Source organism: Prinia subflava, chromosome 13 (assembly GCF_021018805.1).
Source record: "Prinia subflava isolate CZ2003 ecotype Zambia chromosome 13, Cam_Psub_1.2, whole genome shotgun sequence".
Lineage (NCBI taxonomy): Eukaryota > Metazoa > Chordata > Aves > Passeriformes > Cisticolidae > Prinia > Prinia subflava.
This window is the reverse complement of record NC_086259.1, coordinates 20,973,304-20,992,237: the sequence shown is the minus strand read 5'-3', so window position 1 is coordinate 20,992,237 and position 18,934 is coordinate 20,973,304. Positions and strand designations below refer to the sequence as shown.

Sequence of the window (18,934 nt, the reverse complement as noted above, 5' to 3'; positions counted from 1 at the left end):
CAAACCTTTATCCAGCTTTGGACTGTGGGACTCCTAGCTGTGGCCAGGACGGAGCCCCAAGAAAATCCTGAAAACTTTATCTGGAAGCAGTAGAAAAGCCTTGTTCCAACCTGCCTTTGCCTTGGGCATCAGCATCACCAGGCATGAAGAGGAGTCACATATCTCAATAAAGTAAGGACTGAGTCACTTTTTAACAGCATCTTTTCTGAGGATCTGGTTCACACAGGATTTCCCTCAGCTCCTCTAACCAGGGGAGGTAACCTGCACAGCTGCCCATCGCTGCCAGCACTGCACCACCAGCTAGCAGAAGTCTAAAGACAGCATTCGGGCTGTTCGGCCGCTGAGATGTTTCCCCCACGAAAAAGCTTTCAGTGTAAATATATCCTGCTGCAGCTCAGCATCTCCACTCCATTACAGATCACGAGACTCAGCCATTCCCTGCCAAAACAGCAGACTTGGAATAGTTACAATTTTTAATGTACAGTCTATATGATCACTTCATAACATCAGGGAAAATGCAGCTCTGCAGCCAGTAAGGAAGTGGCCAGATAAAGAACTTCATTGCTAGAGGATGCAGCTTTCAGATACAAGCATGTTCCAGGGCAGTCTGGAAGAGCTGTCTCAGACCAGTCCCAGCTACAAATTCCTACAAGGTATTTCTGGAAAGTGGACCTCCCTCATAGCAGGCACTGCCGGATGCCAGGCAGAAGAGACATCACTGCTCAGAGTGCTCTGCACAAGCTTAGGATAAAAAAATTGTAACACTATAGGCCCATCTTCTATCTGGCAGCAGTTTCATTTGACAAGAATGTTCATTTCATTGGATTTAATGAAAGGAATGTTTTTTTACATCCCTTCACCATGGTATTGCTGTCACCACCTCCAAGACCTTGGTCCTCTGCCCCTGCTACAGACCACTCTGGATGTGAATTCCCTACTGCCCTACATCCCTACATCCCCACTGCCAGCCCTGTAAATCCAGACAGGTGCACGGTTTTCTCCCAGTAAAAGCCCAAACTGGGGCCAACAGAACCCCCCCAGCACCTCTCTCCCACTAAACTCGGGAGGCCTCGGCTGGGACCCAAAGGGCCGAGTAGAAAGAGGAGGGTGGCTGCTGCTTCTCTTTATTTAAAAGGTGCTGCTGGAGGTAGAAACACATGAAAGTCCATGTAGGACAAGGGAAGGAATTATCCCTCCCATTGATTTTCGCTCTGGGGTATTAGAAAGAACACAGCATTTATCTGGAGATTTCTTCCCAAAGCTAGCTATGGATTTTCAAACGTAAATGAGACTTGAAAGGGGCTTATCTGGCAAGAATCCACTGAAACTTCACAGGGGAGGGGGTGTATGGGGGGAATGGGGGGGGTCTCTGATCCACGGCCTCTGGGACAGCTGAAAGGCCCCAGCCCAGCAGGCAAGGGGCAGAGCCCCAGGCAGGCAGCAGGGAAGGAGCCCTGGGGCAGCGGGGTTCCCTGCATCCCTGTCTTCCAGCAGGCATCCCTTCTCCAGAGTCCCTTCCGCAGGACCACAATCCCAGTGCCATCGGCACCCCAAGGCATGGACCTCTCCATGCCAGGGAGGGCAGAGGGCTGGGGGCAGCTCCCTGGCTGGGCAAAGCTGGGGACACGGGCTCACTGCCCCTCCTCCAGCAGCCAAGAGCTGTGGGAGGCCCAACCCTGACCTGACAAATCCCTTCTGCAGCATTCCCAACACGCACCCAGCTCGGTGCCACCCCGCCCGGTGCCACCCCCAGCCCCAAACCCCCTGCCCCACGCAGGCACTGGCCCCACTCGCCAGGAAAAGCCTCGGCAGCCTCGTCTCCTGTCGCTGTCTTTCCCAGGTAGCTGGGAGGGTGTAATTGGTGAGGCAGGAGATTAGAAATATCGGCAGCCTCTAAGTAAGACTTTAATTTACTGGCAGATCAATAGCGCTAGGGTTATATTGGCAAAGTGTCTACAACTCTATTGACTCACGCAATTCCTCTTATCAATTTATCAGAAATCTGGAAGCCAGAAGATATTGTTTGAAGAAAAAAGGCAGCAGGAGTTTGAACACTTAGCATGGGCCGCCCAATCAGGCACTCAGCACTAAGCGTTTTACAGCAGATGTATCAGCCGCAAAGGAGGCCAATATGATATGATTAAGAGCTAACTTGCTTCCTCACATGCCACACAGCCTTTTTAAGCTGCTTCTCACCTCAGACCTTTGCACTGAGACAGTCACTGTAACAGACAGAATCCCACCAGCCCAAATGGAACCAGAAAAATTCCTATTTCACTCTGCAGAATCCTAAATTCAACCCCCTCCTGCCTGCACCCTCCCCAGGCTCAGCCAGGCTTCCTGTAAAGTCTCAATTTTAAGGAGCTGAAAGCCCACTACAGAATCGAGAATGTGTTCAGAAGGATTGTGGAAAAATTGCCATTTCTGTACTTCCCCAGAAAAATTCAGCATGGCAGCAGGACAGGTCTGCAGGGCCACATCCCTTTGCCTTGCAGGGTGTGAAATGGAAAAGCAAAGTAGGGAAAAAACACATCTCCCAGGTCTAAAAATCCAACGATGACAAACTCTACTGGATATGAGAAGCATTTCTTCACTTCAGTGGGACGTTGAACAGGAAACCAAAATAAAATACTCCAAACACCTTCTCTTTCATTAGTCCTCAGGTGACTAGAAAACATTGAGCAATTTGGGCTCCGGGACCAGGAAATGTCTCCTGCCCAGTGAGCTGCCACTCCTGGGAACGTCCCCTGACAGGACGGGGAGCTCTGCAGGATGGGTACATCCCCTCCTGCAGCCGCATGCAAGGCTGCACAGGTCACCATCCACCTCAGCTTCACTTCTCCACCAGCGCACCAAGGAGCAACAAGGCTCCAAATACCAGTGAGGTGGTGACAAGTACCAGCCCGGGGGCAAAGGGCCTCTGGTTTCCAGATGGAACTTGCCAGTCCCTGGCCTCGGGCAGGAGGTTGTCACCCCTGCTACTGAGAAGCCACAGCCCTGCCTTCCAGGGGAAAACAAAGGCTTAAAAACTAAACAGAAGTTCTGATGCAATAACTGTGAAAAAGCCTTGGCTGGAGGGCAGAAAGAGGCAGGGTGGGACAAGCACAACTGCCTGGGAGGCACAGCTCGGGCACCACCACAGCCCCTGGACCAGCTCCTGCCCAGGGTCTCCTGGCTGCCCACCCCAGAGCACAGCAGGTGACCCCTCCAACCTGTGGCTTGGGCAGCTCTGGCAGACCAAAACACCTGCGGGGCCCACAGAAAATCAGATGGAATGACAGATTAAAACGAGTAAAATCCTTGAGCCCAAACAAGGACACAAAGATACCATTCTTGGGAGGAGAAGAAATGCCTGCCTTCCTCTCTGTCAAAGCAAAAAACCAACACCCAGCTGGTGTTGAATGCCAGCAATTCCCACTCCATCGCTGCCACGTCCAGGTCACCAGAGCCACCCTTGGAGCCTCTTATCTGGTGAGAATTATCCACTCCACGGCATTTAAGGTGCTCAATCCCAACAACAGAAAGCAAACACTTGGCATCTCCAGGGCACATGGAGCTGGCTTGGTTCCGCTCCTCCACAAAGCGACTACCAGAGCCAGGGAGCACTCACTCATCTGGACACCCAGAGCATCGAGCTGCAGTGAGCACCTGAAGGCCCCAGCAGCCCTGAGCTCCACGAGGGTCTGCAGCCAATTCACACAGCTGGGCCTGAACCCCCCCAGGGACCGGCACAGGCAGGAGGGAGAGCGGCGGAGCAGCTCGGACCACCAAAATGGGGAGAATAAAGACCTTTTGCTTCAGCTCCAGGAAGCAAAGAGAAAAAACACTAATTAACTCAGCAGCAAGTTGTTAGTATTTGCATACAAATGCAGCCACAAATCACGACAAACGAGGCAGGGCAAGGCAGGCCCATTAGTGCACAGGGCTCCAGCCCAGCTCCTGTGGGTCAGGCGGGCAGGCTGCCAGCTGCTCCCGGGACACAGGCAGCGCCCTTATCTCCAGCAGCACTCCTACAACCAGCAGCCACACCAGCCACAGGGAAAAGGTTTCCTTCCATGCAAAACAAAGGGATGGGATGAATTCTTCAATCCCAGTCAAGAGTAAAGTAGGAGCTGCCAGAGGAAAGCTGAAATGGAAGCTCCTCACTCTGGCACCCGGGATGAGGGAACAGCAGGCTGCCCACCACGGCGGCTGCGCAGGGACCGACAGACCCACATCACAAAGAACAAACCACACCTGATGTAGCAAAAGAATGTGCCAAAAACCTGAAACAAGTGACCTGAGCAGAACAAAATCCAGCTACTGCAGCAGTTCAACAAGTTCAGCCTTCCAAAAGCCACTACAGCAGTAGGCTTCATCACACATTTCACCTGATTGTGCCTCCTTGCCCTGGAGATTTCTCCCCCTTGCCCGGCAGAGGCTGCAGGTGTCCTTGGCAGCAAGCCTCCCTGCACACTGGCCAGCACCCTGATGGACCCAGAGCTCCCTGCCTTTACAGACCTTGCATTTGCCTAATGAGTCACTTATTACTGCCGAGGGTTCAGTATTACACAAAATTTACTATTCTTGCTCTTACAAAAAGACAAAACCTGCAATCCCACTGTTTGGGCTTTTGCTTTACTTGTGTCTTCCTCCCCCCCAGTCCCCTGAGCTGGGATCTCAGGATTAAAAGAAAACTCCAGCAAATACCAGTTCACGTCAAGGCTTAAAAAACAACAACAACAACAAAACAAAAACAAACAAACCACAAAAGAAAGGAAAAAAATCTGATTTCTAATTTTAAATAGGAAACTCTCACTGGCAAGATCCCAAGAACGCTTCCACGGGGCCTTTATTAAATGCAAGTTCCTGGTCACTGCAGCTCGGAGCACAGACCATCAGCTCAGGCAGAGAGGGAAGCAGCAGGGCCGGCCCTGCCACGGGCACACGGAGCCCCTGCACAGGGAAGGCACAGCCCGAGAGCCCTGCTGGAAAGCAGCAGCTCCGTATCTGCAGGCAGCAGCCGCCGGGGCCACGCGGCTGCAGCATGACACATCCAAACTGGAGCCAAGGCTGCTCCGGCAGGCAGCGCCAGCGGAGAGCCCACCACAACACACAACTGCACCTCAGCTCAAAGAGAGCACAGCAGGAATGCTCCAGACTAGACTTTCTCACTCCTAAATGCAAAGTTTCAGCACAGACATTACTGAAGAAATCACAGCAGCTCTAACTGCTAATCCCATGCTCAGGTCCTGCAGCATCTGATTCAGAAACCATCCTTCTGGCTTTTGAGTGTGTGTTTGCAAAAGAAATCACCTCTGCTTGTCCTCACCTGGGAGCCAGTTAAGATCACACTTTCACTCTGGGGTATGATATTTTGCTTTACTAATGACTTTATAGAGAATAAACCATTAAGAAATCACCAATCTATGGAAACAATCAGAATCTGGAGGTTTTGCACAGGAATCACTCTGTAACAACCAGGAAAAGGGGTGTCTATACAAAGATGTTCCAAACAGAGCCCCCACTGCTTGGACGTGGATGGGCAGACAGACTTCAGTGTAGGGTCTAAACACACCTGACGTACAAGCACACAGAGAACACTGCACACACAGCTGAGACCCAGGAGCACATCCACACCCAGCACAACCCGCACCAGGGCAGGGCACGGCGTGTGCCCAGCCACCCTCCCCTCTGCCAGGGGCCGTGCAGCTTCCGCCACCAGTTACATCCCAGAACTTTGCAAAATAAGAAAGATACAAAAGAGACTCTTTGGACATGAGGTTAGCCAATTGCTTAAATAAAACCAAAATCAGTTTCAAAAACTGCAGCAAATATTTGGTTTGGGACTGCAAAGAGCACTGGACAGTGGAGGACGGAGCCACCTTGGAGGAGAAAGAGCCACCTGAGGCAGGTGTGGGCCCCTCTGAGAAGAGGATCCAGATCCTTCAGAAAAACACTGGGCAGTGCTGCTGCAGAGGAACAGGGGGTGGAAGGGGAGCAAACAGATTGTTTGTTTATTTAAGCAGGTGAAACTCCAAAGAGAAGCCATCCAGGCTGCCAGCTCCAGGTGCTGGCTTCGCAGGGAATGCAGCGGGGCATGAAGCCCGCGGCAGCCCTGGAGCGGTGCCAGAGCAGCACACGGAGCGCCCAGGGACAGGCCCTGCTGCCAGCAGCCCCAGCTGCTCACCCACAGCACAGCAAAAACCCAGCTCCCCACGCCAGAGCCCCCAAAAGCACAAGGATGCTCAGAAGGAGCCGGGACACTGTGGGGACCAGCTCGTCCTTCCACGGTAGGAGGAGCTCATCCTTCAGCCAAACCTAAGCCTCAGTCACAGCTGTTTCCTTGGGTGAAAGGGCTGCAAAGGGATCCTCTAAGTCTAACCATACTGTACTCCTGGAAGGGCAAAATAGTAATGAAATAAAGATGACTAAAAGCAGTGTCTTCCTCCCAAGCACCCTACACCAAGGGCACACTCAGGTCCCAGCCCCACACCAGGACCAAGCTTTTGGCTGGGGCAGCGGCAGTGAGCGCTCCTCTGGCATCGTCCCTGGTCCTGCCTGCCTGTTCCCCTCTGCTCCAGCAATGCCATTTCAACCTGTATCGCAGGATTATTTCAAATTAAAGGGAAGCTGGCAAAAAAACAACCAAACATAAAAATATTTTGAGGAAGTTTTTTTCTCCCATCCTTTAGCAGTTTTTCTAACTCAGGTCCCTTCCCTAAACCACTTCCTCGTGCCACTGCCCCAAAGCTCTGTGTCAGCAAAAGGAAAAAGCATCCAGAGCAAGGCCGGCCTTGGCAGCAGCTTTAGTGTCACACACAGATGGGACACCAACCCCTGCAGCCTCTCCAGGTCCTGCCTCAGCACCGCTGAGCCCTCACTGTGATTTCCTTGCCAAGAGTCCCCACACACAGGTGAAGCAGGAACTCAGCGCAGGCGCGTGAGCACGGCAGCGTGAGCCTGCTCCTGTGAACAGGACGCTCCTGGTTTGGGTTGAAATCAAGTCACTTTGGTACAGCTCATAACTGTTTCCAATTCAATTAAGCCAAACTAAAATAAACCCTCCTTGAACTGAAAATAACGTCCACGGGGCATTCTAATGTGCAAGTAAATCCTTTGAAAAAATAATAATAAATCAATGCAAACTTTTCTAAGCAGGAAGAGGGCTGGTAAGCAGAGGGTATTTGTTCTGAAAACCTCTGAAACAGTCAGAATGAGGAGCCAAGCACAGTTTTCACCAGACACTTCTCACAGCCCAATTGCACTGTTTACCTAACACAGTTAAAAGGGTATCAGCAGCGTGAAATGCAGCCAGCTTCAAAGTCACAGTCTCGAGTCCTAAACATGCCACAGCAACCTCATTTTAGGCAAACTCAGGCTCTATTTTTGTTAAGTGTTTCTCTTCCTCTGCTGTGCAAGAGGCTCATACAAGGAAGAAGGAACTTTAAAATATAAAACCAACCAAACAAAAAAACTTTCACACTCAAGACACCATGAGAACCTTAAAGAACAACACCTCTGTCCTTTCTCCCACAGTACTCACTGTAGCTATTTCTAACGAAAGAAGCTTTATTTTACCATTTCCTTCCCCTTTTGTAAATGATCTGCACCCCAGGACTCTCAGTCCTTTTACTTCCAGTCACCAGGGAGCCAGGAGCCATCTCTGGGGCTCAGAACCCTCAAAGTGACCTGGACCATGGGGCTGACTTCAGGTCCCCATCCCCTCTGCGCTGGTCAGGCACGGCCAAGGGCATCACTTGGAACTGTTCAACACCCAGGTAATGCCATTAATGGAGACAGCCGAGTCTTAACAAACGTAAATTCAAGCAGCAGTTGAGAAATCACCCAGTTCTGCTCCACAGTCCAGCAAGGCCTTCAACAAGACATTGACACAGCTTTTAACATCCCAAATATTTGCACAGAGGAAAACTGTGACCAAAATACTCCTCCCCTCCACCTCCTGGCACGTTATGCTTCCATAGCAGCTGGAGCTTTCTTGGTTTCTCCTTATTTTTTTTTTTTTTGTTTTAAAATGCAGAAGACCCACTGAGCAGCACCACCAGTAAAATACCCCTGCCTGTGCCTGACTCCTCTCCACTCATTTCTCCAGTGGCAGAGAACTTCAGATCTCCAGAGGACAGCCAGAGCTTCTTGAGGAATCTCATCAAATGCATATCACCAACCACTGTTACTTCATGGGCTTCGTACCCAGAAGCAAGAAGGGGCTATGAAAAAAGGTTGCTGGGGGAGATAAAAGCCAGAATCCTGACATCCAGCTCTGCCTAAAGTAAGCAGACATCCACACAGCCAGTGGCTACCTGGGGTCAAGGAAAGAAACCTCCCGTCCCAAGAGAGCATCCCATCACTCCAGAGACACAAAGTGATGCTTAAACGAGGAACATGGCCAGAGAAGTGGCTGGCTGGACACCTCCAGGTGCACTGCCAAGAGCCAGAGGACCTTTCAGGGGGCCTCTGGCAAGCAGGTCTGCAGCCCTAGGCACAGCTGGGAGGTTTCAAGAGAAGAGAAGTCTTGCTGTTCCTTCTGTGAGGCTGTCCCCAGCCACTGTGCAGAGTGGAGCTCAACCCTCCTCCTCCTCTTGCACGGGCTCCAAGCAATCCCCTGGGCACTTGCAGAGCCTGGCTGTGTTGTTCACACATCTGCAGTTCCAGGTGAAACTGCTGCGAGCCTGCCATGAAGGCAGCTTTTCACGCAGGGCTGCGCTGGCACCAGACCCACCACCTGGGCCACTTCCAGGATCTCATGCAAACCTCCAGGACTTCCACGTCGCCCAAAATAAAGAGGAAACAGTGGAGAGGCTGGTTAAAATAAAGCTAGCAAGGGAAAAAAAAATCTGTGGCAGCTCCCTCAGACAGGTTCTGCTATTTGCCAAGTAACTGGTTCTGAAATAGCAGAGGGGCACGTGGTGCTGACCACCAGAGCTGTGCATCCCACGCCAGCAGCTCAGGACGCTCTCCATGGCCAGCACAGGGCACAGGCTGGCAGCAGTGCCCGGCCCACCGCCTGCTCTCCCTCTGCCAGCCATGAGGTACTGCCACAAGCTCCCTGCCAGCCCTCCCAGCACCAGCTTGCCATGGGGCAGGCTGTGCTTCTTGTCCACCATCCTGGCTCCTTGACCCACAACACAACCAACCCAGCCAGCACGTTCCACCAGGCTGCTGCTCCTCCGGCTGTGCTGCAGGCCCAGCCCGTGCCCACAGGAGCTCAGATACACCTGCCTACACCTTCACACGTGCCTTTACTCAGACTGGGACTCTCCAGGACTACAAACCCTCGCCAACACGAGCAGTCCTCCACCCCGGTGCTGTGCCCCAGAAAGCAACAACACCAGGAGGGATGAGATGGTGCTACAAAACAAGGACCAACCACTGCTCCAGTCCCAGAGCACAGGTCTCCAGCACGACGCCCTGCTGGGAGGTGCTGAGGTGCTCTGGACAATCCCTCTGCTCCACAGCTGCCCCCAGCACAGCAGGTACTCCCATGTAAAATTTAGGGATGCAACAATGCTGTGGGGATTTAAACCGTGTTATGATTTTTCACCATTAACCCCCACTTACAGTCTGTGCCTCTGAACTACGCATCATCCCACTTCATCCTCCAGCTGAGGCAAACACTTGGTGTCTTGCCCAAAGTCAGCGTCAGAGCTGAAACGGATCTTTTGACTTCCAAACAAGCTCACGGTGTTAAGCTGCTTTTAACTGTCTCTATGGAAGATGAAAAACAGCAAGAAGAAAGGAACTGGGGAAGGAAGTATGTAAGACTAAAAGAGACAAAATTAACAGGAGAAAATTAAAGAGGAGAAATTTAGGCTCTGACACCTGAAGTAGCTGTGTAGGAGCACATGTCTGGGTGCTGCAGACCCAGCTTCCAGAGGGAAGGCCAGAGCACCCATTCCTCAAAGCTGGATGTGAAGACTGTGACTGCAACACCTTGAGGACACGGTGAGCCCTGCCAGCCCGAGTCCCACCAGGCGCCTTTGCCTCCAGTGTGTGGGCTCAACACTGTCCTGGGCACCCGCTGTCCCCTGCCCCAGCAGCACTGGGGAGGGATGCCCTGCTCGCAGCCCTGCTCCTCCACGGAGCTGAGCATGAATGACCGTGGGCCTGCACTGCGCTGGCGGCCGGGGCGCCTCACTCCGACACCAACAAAGCAGAAGGTTAATTTGAACCTCACAGCCCTGCTGCTGCGCGCTTGTGCCTCCTCCTCGCCCTCCCTCCCCGCTCTCCTTTCTGTGCAAAGCCTGACATCTACAGTTCTGTCTGGCACAGTCAGGGGCTGCGGTGGGAACCGCGCAAGGACGCGGGGACGTGGTGGCCGCCTGCCCTCCGCTCCCCGGCCTTTGCTCGCCCACATGGCACAGCACAGCCTCAGCCCGGCCAGGGGACACGCACAGGCGCAAAGAGCACGCGGCAGCACCACTGCAGCGGCCACCGGCACACTGCTGCAGCTCACCCGAGAGCAGCTCCTGCGCTGGCACCCGCACCAGCACTGTCCAACACTGCACACCCCGGAACCACAGCCCGGCAGCGTCGCCTCCGCAGCCACCGCGCAGGAACCTCCTGCACCCAGCACGGCACAGCCCCTGCTCTGCTCTCGAGGTATCCACGGGGCTGGGCACCCGCCTCTGCAACACCAGAGGTACTGCTGAAATGCACAGGCTGCTGTGCACAGCCTGAATCCAGAATACCTTCACACGGCAGGAGCAGGCTGGTTTGCAGACTCTGCAGCTCTCAAACCTGTGCCTCAGACACCAAGCAGCTCTGTGCACTTCCCCTGCTCAGTCTCCTGAACCAACCTTCGGGCCTGCTGACACGCTTTCTCACCACATGGTACCTCAGCAAACACACCTTTGGGAAGAAGCCCCGGATTCTGCATCATCTCAAACAACGTGCACTGACTGCATTCGTCAGCCCAAACAACCCGCACCTGATGGCAGCTCAGCCAGCTGTGCCTCCGCACCCTCCTCACCGCCCCCTCCTTCACTCCACTCCATTACAGCAAGACCAAAACCCTCTGAGCCCACCACCAGACGTCAGAGCACTCGGGAAACCCAGCGCCCGGCCCAGCAGGATCAAGCACATCATTGCCATGTCACCATCAGCAATTCCACCTGCGTTCTGCACCACGTGTCGGTCTGTTTGCACAAGGCAGCTGGGGCAGTGTGCAAGGAGGGTTAAACCTCCTGCCACCCAACGAAGCCAACCAGCCACCCTGGAGCCAGGCTGCCACCAGCCAGGAATGCGTGGCTGGAAGGCCGAGGTGAACCCGAGGCAGGACACAGGGTACGCTGCTGTTGGGACCTGAGAGTTTGGGAGTAACTCCCATCTCACCTGGGCAGGGACCCGATGCTTAAGCAGGCACACTTGGGCCATGAAAATAAACACTGAGAGCTAACACGTCACAGGCCCTGCAGGCTCTGCTTTTCCCAGATACCAGGGCAGGTGGAGGACGGGAAAAAACCTTATACCAGAGCTGCCAGGCACATTGTCTGCTGCAGCATTACTGCCAAGCCCAGGAACCCGCACAGCTCAGCCCTCACCAGATTTAATACCTGAATGCCTGGTTACCACAGGGCCAGCATCCTCATGTTCAGCAGTAACATGCACCACACAGTTCAGAACACTATGAAACGTTTGTTTTCCAGGGGAAAAAAGAAAAATACTGCTGGTCCTCTTTGCCTTTTCATAGCGAGAGACATGTTTGGCACTTGTGACATAATGAAATTACAATCAACAGCCAAGTGTCTCTCCCAGCAGCAAACTCAAGGGCAAAGCCGGGTGGCCATGCCTGCCAGCAGCACCCGCTGTCGTGCCACTGTCCCTCCACCTCAGCAGCGCCTGGAACATGGTGGCACCACCACCAGCTGCGGCCTGCGCTGAACTCCCCTCCTGACATCCCCAACCAAAAAATAATTGAGTGCGGGACAAACTCGGACCGCGCTCGCAGCCACCTCTGCCACGCACACAGCACACACCTGGCGCCCGCACCCGCGCAGCGCCAGCGTTGCTGTGGCGACGAGCACCCACCTCCCGCACCGACAGATGGACACGTCTGTCCGGCACAGCCAGCAAGGAAGCGCTGGAAGCGCCGGCTTCCTGCCGGCACCAGACCTCAGCAAGACCCGCAGCACCTCCGAGGGGAACGAGGAACTCGGGGGTGGCCAGGGCTGGTGGGATCCCCAACCCGGCAGCAGGACCGCTGCGGGCAACAAGGGAAACCCGACTCATCCACCCTGTTTTGTTGTTTGCTTTTTTTTTAAACTAGCTGGAATTTATCTATTTCTCCAATCCCTGCCTACACACAAACCCAACCTCGGGAGCAAACAAAAATGCCTGAATCGCAGATCAGAGACAAAGCAGAAGGCGAGCGGGCGGCCTGCTCCCGCTGCCCTCACCTCACCCCTCGGCGCGAGGCGGTTATATTTAGGTACCGCCACGGTCTGCGGTGCCGCGGCCCCCTCGGGCACGGCGCAGAATGCAGATTTTCCAGACAACAGACCACAACAGCTCCGTCAAAACCATTAGAGGCTGCGGCGCCCAGGCCTGCGCACAGATGTTTTGATTCCCACTCTCCTGCCACGACAGCCCTCGACAGCCCCATTGCTGCCGCCATGCGCTGGACACCCAGCCAGAATTTTGGCTGTCGAGGAGGGAGGCAGCAGAGAAGGCCAGCCCTGCTCCCCAGAGAGGAGCTCCTCTCTCTAGTCTCCCCCTGCTTCTTCCCAGGGATGCACAGCCTCCCCGAGGCTCCCAGACGGCGTGGGGGATGACCCACCCTTAGGGAACGGGAGCAGCACAGCGGGGACAACCCCCCCAGCACCTGCTGTGGCCCCAGGGGCCTCTCCCAGGCCAAAGCCCCCACGGCCATCAGCTGCAGGAGCCTGCCAGCGGCACAGGGGTCCGGCACGTGCTGGGCTGGAGGGACCTGTCACGACCCGGCTTTGTTCACAGCCCACTTCTCCTGCCAGCCGGACGCACCCACTGGCGCAGGGCCCCCAAAGCCACACAAAGGCCAAACCTTGGCCGCGCTCGGATGAAGGGATGCAGGAGCTGTGACCCGCTCAGCCTCTCCCAAGCCTGTCCCTCTGGGATCGATCTCCGCGGCGCAAACACCCCTCCGGCCCCGGCAGGGCCGGCGCACGCCGCCGCCAGCACCCTCAGAAGATGGTTGCCGAAAACTCTCCCACCGCAGACGAGAAAGCAACACTGGCAGGGAAACGCTCCCACGAGGGATTGAGCCCCCGCAGAACAAAACACAGCGCATGAATAAAGTTGATGTAAAAGCCCACTAGTCCCTTTTTCTGCTTCTCCATGCACCATTTTTTTATTATTATTACTGCTATTACTGTTATTTTGGAAGGCGGAAGGAGGTGTTAACAGGGAAGCTGACGCAGCCAGCTGTGCGTCCATCACTTTGGGATTCAGCGATTCCTGCCGAAGCCGTTCAACCACTGGCCAGGCCCAAGGCAAATCTGCCACTCCTGGCCTCTGGCACGACACCGACAGCAGCCGGGGCGGGGGTCAATGCGGAGAGATGAAAGAGGGACACACGCCTCCGCTTTTGTCAGAGCAGCCTCCGCTGGGCCCCGGTGTGACAGCGACCACGACAAGGCCAGGCGACGGTGCCACGCACGCGGGGCCGCCCGCACCGCCTTGGCCTGCCGAGCAGCACCTTGGCTCGGTCCTGTGGGAACAAAAGGCAGCGGCAGGGTGGGAGGGAGGGTCCAGAGGCCCTGCAGCGAAGGACCAGTGCTGCTGCGGCCGGCACCGCTACGCGGGAGAGGAGCTGGAGCCAACTTCCTGCTGCCCTCTGTTCCCAGAATGACCACGTCAAAAAGAAAAGAGGAGGAGAAAAAAAATACAAATACAGCAAAGCAACTTCTGGGGCCAGATGCAGAATTTCACTCCCCTCTAATGTGCCTTTTCTTTGCTTTTGTTCCAGTGGAAGGCAGCCTGCGGAGCGGGACCGGGCAGGAGGCAGCTCAGGCAGCCGCACAGGGGAAAGCCCTCGACCGGCGGCAGAGCAGAAGCCCGGCGAGCCCCGGGCCTGGCCGCAGGGCCGGCCCTTCATGGTGGTGGGGAGCCCAGCGTGATCGTGCTGTCGGGGGCCGGGGACAGCCCCTCGCCCCCCTCCCGGCTCCCGCTGCTGCGGCAGCCGAAAAGCCACGCTCCGTCTTCGCTCCGTGCCGGACCAGACAGTGCTCCCTAATGAGGGAGCATTACAATCAGCTTGTAATGCTGAATTTTTAATGCTGCCGAGGGCTCTGTTACATAATAAAGGGGGAAACGGGACAGAGGGCGGCCGGTGGGGCGGCCCGATCCCCCCGGCCGCGCAGGTGGCGGCCCCGGCCCACTGGGCACCCCTCGCACCCCCTGACCCGCCGCTTACCGCCAGCGCCGCAGGACGGGGCGCGCTCGACGCCCATCGGAGCTCCTGCCCTGCCGGGAGGGTTGCACAAACTTTCCTCAAGTGCGTGGAGGGGTGATGCCAAAACGCTGGCTCCGCACTCTGCCGCGGCTCGGCCGGGAAATGATTTAAAAGCAAAGTTCACGAGCATGTTAACGGCATGCTCTCGTATGTCCCCGCACACACGGGCTGCGCTGCGCCGCTCAGTAATACCCTAAGACTGTAAATCTATAACCACTGCAATGATTTAGTGATTAAAAACATGATAACATATTGTGTAACTGCAAACCACAGAATCCCTGCCAACTCTCCTCCGAGATACAGGAACAAAAATACAGAAAATGTGTTGCTCGCAGCGGTCTTCCTAAACTCGATGGAAAGATTTTAATAATAATAATGCAAAAAACCCCAAAAAAACAAACCCCCAAAACAAAAACCCAACCCAGACATCAGAAAAGGCTGGATATAATGCAAGGCTAGAAAAAAAATATTTAAAAGACGGAATTTTAAATACGGATCTTGCTCTAACAAATTACAATCTAAACATGCCTCGCTTTTTTCTCTTTTTAAGTTTGTCGTAACTGGAATAACTGGTCTTGTGTGATGTCTTGCATATTCAAAGTGCTTTGTAATAGGATACGGAGACCAAACCTTATTTGCCTAAACTCAATGGGTTTTATTTTTTCCCCTCTCTCCCCCCCATTTCTTTTCCTTTTATTTTCCCTCCTCCCCCCCCTTTTCTCCCCTACCAGGGGGAGGGTGTGGGGGGAGGCAAAAGGAAGCGAGGGCTTTAAGCTGTAAGGAAAATACCTGAAAAGGGAAGCTGCAATCCGTAATACAGCGAGGAAGGCCAAATATTATACATATATTTTTAAAGGCAGCTATGGGAGTTTTGGCCTCTAAGCAGCCAACTTGACCCCATTTTCTCTATTCTCTTATTTCCTCCGTTGCAGGATTCCTGCACCTTCAGTCGTATTCGAACTCAATGTGACCCTAAGGAGGGAGTCACCGAGTCTCCAGAAAATTGCTCCATATTAAACAGGAGCAAGAAGAGGAGAAAGACAGACAGCCGGCGCAGAGGGGACACGGCTGCGTGAGAGTCCAGGACATACCGAGAGCAGCCCCAATCACAGCGGGAGAAAGAAACAGACCTTGCTCGGAACCAATTTTTGTTTTGTTTGTTTGTTTGTTTTTTAAAAAAGGGGGGGCGAGAGAAAAAAAAAAAAAAAAAAAAGACAAAGACACAAGCGCAACCCAAATTATAAATAATTCACAGTCCGAATCCCGCGTGTGCGTGGCACCCACGCACGCCGTGCACAGCCAGGGCACACACACACACACACACAACACGCTCCCCTCGGAGGGTGCGTGCGGCAGCGGGAACCCGAGCGCGGCAGGTCCCGGCGGGGACCGACAGGGACCCGCGATTCACGTACTGCGATAAGCGCCGGGCGATGCAGCCCCGAGTCATTAACCCCGGCCCCGAGCGGGCTCGGCCTGCGGTGCCGCCCGCCCCCGCCGCGCTCCCGCACCGAGCCGCCCGCGGGGAACGAGAATCGCCGTTCCCGTGCGTGGCCAGGCCGTGCGGGCCGCGGGGTGCGGGGCTCGGCGGGGCCGGGCCCGCCGCCGCCGGGGCAGTTTTCGGCACTTTCTTCGCCCCTTTGTTTTCCGGCGCGTCCCCGGCGCGGAGCGGTCGCGGCCCGGCGGGGTCCCGGGGGGCGCGGGCTCCGCGCGAGGCCGGGCCCCGCCGCGCACAAAGCGGCCGGGCGGGCGCCGCTCGCTGCGCGCCCCGCGGCCATGGCCGGCGGGCGGGGCGGGGGGGTCCGCGGGCGCGGAGCGGCCCCCGCGGCGCCGGCACCTGCGCGTCCCCGGCGGCGGCGGCGGGGCTCCGGGACGGCGAGCGGCACAAAGTTTGCTGGGGGATCCGGGGCGGTGGGTGGGAGCGGACGGGAGGGGGGGCCGGACCAGCCCCATGCAAAGCAGCCCGGGCGCCCCGAGCAGGAGGAGCCCGAGCGGGGGACAGGGCAGAAAAGTTGCCACTTACGCGGTCGCTGCTCCGGCGGCGGCGGCGCTTTTAATCCCGGGCGGCGGCGCGGGGGCTACAGATCCCATGCAGGCTGCGGCGGCTGCGGCGGCAGGAGCGCGGGGCTCCGCGGAGGGGCCCGGGGCAGCAGCAGCGGGAGCCGGGGGCAGCAGCCGGAGCCGAGCGGGAGCCGCCGCCGCCGCCGCCGCTGCCCAGCAGCAGCATCGTTGTCGGGGAGTTTGCAGCCCCCCGGAGAGAGGGGGCCGCGGGCGGCGGCAGCAGCAGCGGCGGCGGCGGGTCGGGGCGGAGCGGCGGGCGCGGAGCGGAGCGGGCGGCGGGCGCGGAGCGGGCGGCGGGGCTGGCGGTCGCCGGAGCAGGAAGCGCCCGGACTCAGATCTGATGATTGGGAAGAAAAAAAACTCTTTGGATCTTTATTCTGCTAATTAGTTTCCTGCAAAAAATGGCTGATTAGTGCAGTGCGCATGTGCCTCATTACCCAGGCACGACGGGAAGGGCTAATTAGCCACCTTCTGGATCAATAAGATTCAGCCCAGGCGGCGGGGGAGGGAGCGAGCGCGCAGGAGCGGGCGGGGGGAGCGCGGCGGCGGCGGCGCCGCACCGAAACTTGGGGCAAGCGGCCGGCCCCCAGCCCGCGGCGGGGGGGCCCGGCCCGGCCCCGCTCCGCGCCCCGCCGCGCTGCCCCGCTCCGCGCCCTGCCCGCGCAGCGCCGTGCCGGCCGGGGCAGGGGGCGCGGGGCCGGCCGGCGGCTCCGCTCCGCTCCGCGGTGGCGGGACCTCCGCGGGGCCACCTGCCCCCGCGCCCCGGGCGGGGCCGCGCCGCCCCGCGCGGGGCAGAGCCGGGGCGGGCCGACCCCCGCCGCCGCCGAAGTTTCCCCGGGAGCCGCCGGGAAAGTTGCGTCCGGCAGCGAGCGCAACTTTGCGCGCCGGCCCCGCCGCCGCCGCCCGCGGCATCCCCGCAGCATCCCCGCGGCGCGGCCCGGCCCCGTTCAAACTTGGCGGCCGCCGCTCCGAGCGGGCCGGCGGATCAATGCGGCCGCGGCCAGCCGCGCTGGGAGCCGGGCTACAGGTTTCACCAGCCATCGCTGGCAACAGCTTTGTCATTTTCTAAAAATAAGAAGCTAAAAGTTATTGTAGAAGAAGGGGCTTTTTTTGTCCCCCGCACAATGTGCCTTTTGTGAGTTTAATGCCATTCTGGGGCTCTCTATAGCCCCGGACAATGGGGAACTCCAGGAGGCGGCTGTGCCTCTGCCTTTTTTCTTTCTTGCTTTCTCTTTTCTTCCCCCCACCCCCTCCTCTTTTTTCCCCCTTTTTTCTTTTTTTCTTCTTTTTTTTTTTTCTTTTTTTTTTTTTTTTTTTTAGGAGAGGATGCAACATTCCTCCAGTCCCACCAGAACCTCTGCTTTGATTAAATAAATATTTCTCTAGCCTAACGGTAATGTTTTTCACTTTCTGCTCGGGTCCATGTCCGATTATTATTTAAAATTTTTATTTCCAGGAGCTTGTCCCTCCCCATTCCAGCCTAGTGAGAAATGTAGATGATCGCTGGGAACGTGGGATTTGAATTTTAGGAGGAGGTGAACCAGTAAAGAATCTCTATTCAGGCTTCAGGAATATGTTTTTTTCATCTTTCTGTAAGAGGCTTTTTTTTTTATTAGCAGAAATGCATCTAAATTAAATCATGTCTTGAAAATCTAAAGAAGCTCCCTTTTTGCCTTTTTTTTTTTTTTTTGCATTTTTAAACCTTTTTTTTTTTTTTTTTTTTCATTTTCATAATAACTCAAATAATTATCTTCCCAGTTTGTTTCATAGCTCTGAACAAGGAATGCGGTTGCGGTCAGTTTTTCCATTTGGGAGAACCTTAATGTACATGTATTTTATACTGCAAGGTAATAAACTGCATGTTTGTTAGTACCTATTATAATGAAATGTCTTGAGTTTTCCCTATTTCCTAACGTGGGGGTTGACATTTGGAATTTTGACAAGTCCCTTTAAGTGGGATGGGGGTGAAGGAAGAGGACGGGAGATCAGGAATTTGTCTGTACTGTTGATGCATTGCTGAAGTGTCGTGTGTTTGGGAGAGAGTGCAGGTTTTGGGACTCAGGGTTCGAAAGGTTTCTGTGGGTGTTGTACCTGCAGCCCTGGGGTGCCCAGTGACCCAGGCGGGCTGGGTGCGAGTCCTGGTGCTCGGATTGACTCCAGAGGGGGATCAGTTTGCATTTAAAAGCTGCCCTTAAAAATCTGTCAGTCCCTGCTTCATACATGTCTGTCTGGTTTTATGGAATAATTGTTAATGTACTCATATTAAAAAAAAGAAAAAGCAAACAAAAGAAAACCAAGAAACCCTCACCAAAACAAAAGCAAAAAAAACCCTGAACTCTAAAAAAAACAACCCCGGGAAAAAAAAAAAAAAAAAAAAGGAAACAAAAAAAATCCCACCAAAAACCAACCAAGCCCCAAAATCATGGAGCCCTGTGGGAATCAGAA

At 55.4% G+C, this 18,934-nt stretch overlaps 1 protein-coding gene across 1 annotated transcript in view; it reads right to left on the bottom strand.

Moving 5' to 3' along the window:
• The window catches only part of ZFHX3 (zinc finger homeobox 3), a 122,223-nt gene extending 104,044 nt beyond the window's left edge, over positions 1–18,179 (bottom strand). The window contains 2 exon segments of the mRNA XM_063410903.1: positions 16,452–16,826; positions 16,927–18,179. The gene's annotated coding sequence lies outside the window, so the exon portion shown is untranslated.
• Positions 18,180–18,934: the final 755 nt, after the last annotated feature.